The sequence below is a fragment of the Leopardus geoffroyi genome, chromosome E2 (assembly GCF_018350155.1).
Source record: "Leopardus geoffroyi isolate Oge1 chromosome E2, O.geoffroyi_Oge1_pat1.0, whole genome shotgun sequence".
Lineage (NCBI taxonomy): Eukaryota > Metazoa > Chordata > Mammalia > Carnivora > Felidae > Leopardus > Leopardus geoffroyi.
The window spans coordinates 48880709-48882432 of record NC_059335.1 but is presented as its reverse complement, the minus strand read 5'-3'; positions in this window follow the sequence as shown (position 1 = coordinate 48882432).

Sequence of the window (1724 nt, the reverse complement as noted above, 5' to 3'; positions counted from 1 at the left end):
TTTGTTTTTATTTGTATTTTTCTGCTTATTAGACTAATATATGCTCATTAAAAAAGATGTGTGTGTGTGTGTGTGTGTGTGTGTGTATACACACATATATAAAGTACAAGTGCTCTCTGTCTCCACCTCTCTGGGACAACCATTGCTGGCATTTTGGTGAACATTTGATATATTTCCTTCTGTTTGCATATCCACTTAAAAAAAATTTTTTTTTAACGTTTATTTATTTTTGAGAGAGCATGAGCAGGAGAGGGGCAAAGAGAAAGGAAGACACAGAATCCAAAGCAGGCTCCAGGCTCTGAACTGTCAGCAGAGATCCCATTGCAGGGCTTGAACCCACGAACCGTGAGATCATGACCTGGGCCAAAGTCGGACACTTAACCGACTGAACCACTCAGGCGCCCCATCTTTTTTTTTTTTTTTTTTAATGTTTATTTAAAAGAGAGTCTTAGTGCAAGTGAGGGGGGGTGGGTGCAGAGAGAAAGAATCCCAAGCAGGCTCTGTGCTATGCGGGGCTCGGTCCCACGAGCCATAAGATCATGACCTTAGCCAAAATCAAGAGTCGGACGCTTAACCAACTGAGCCACCCAGGCGCCACATATCCACTTCTCTTGTACAAAAATGTGAACCTTCTATTCAGGCTCTTGTGCAACCTACCACTTCACTTACCGGTATGTTGGACATGTGACACGTGCAGCACGCAGATCTACGTCTCTTTGGATGATGGCGTCATTGAGCATTAGCTGCCCCAGCATTTATTTCATGGCTTCTCTAGTGACAGGCATGGCAAGGTTCCACTGTATTGTGCTGCCCACGGTGCCACAGTGCCCAGCCTCGCTCACCTCTGCCCTGTGAAAGTTGCTGGAGGATCTATTCCTGGAAGTACAGTTGCTGGGTCAGAGAGTGGGGACATTTAAAATTTTAATACCTTCCCGATGTCCCCTGCCGAAAAGTTTTTTACCAACTTACATTGTTGCAGTGATCTAAAAACACCTCTATGTTCTTACCTGCTTGCCAATCCTCTATATTCTCAATTTTTACAAATTTGCCAGTCCGAATAGCAAAAAGAAATTACATCATTGTTTTTTGTTGTTTTGTATTCAGTGAGGATTGGCAAGTGTTCAGTTTCCTGGGTATTTGTCTTTTGTCTTTTGGGGTTGCCTGCTCTTGCCTCATCGTTTTACTATCGGATTGTCAAATCCTTAATGATTTTAAGCCACCGCTATTTTAAGGAAATTAGACTTCGGTGAATGTTTTCCTAGTTTGTCTTTACAAACTCGGGTTTTTTTCTAATACTGCATGAAAGTTTAATGTTCCTCAGATTTCATTTTTAAGAAACCTGGATTTCTTGTCATGGCTAGGAGAGCTTTCCTCATCCCAGGAACATAAATCCCAATTTATCCTGTACTCCTCCCTGTATTATTATTTACTCATGTTTCCTGTAGTGGCAGTAAATTTTCTAAGTTCTTGTAGGTCTTTAAATGTTTTCCCCTGCTTCCTGCCAAGTGATTATGGTTGCCTTAAGAGCAGTTGGGTGGCACAGCTATGGATATGGGCTGTGGGTATGGGTGTCCTCGCCACTGAGGGGTTCAGAATACAAAGGGTCCATTAGGAGTGGATGTAAGTGAATGAAAGGCTCGATGTCCGTGCAGGTGTCGCCAGGCGCAGGCACAGTGCCTGCAAGTGTGTGAGGGGCGGATGCAAGCTGGGATTCAGAAGAGAAA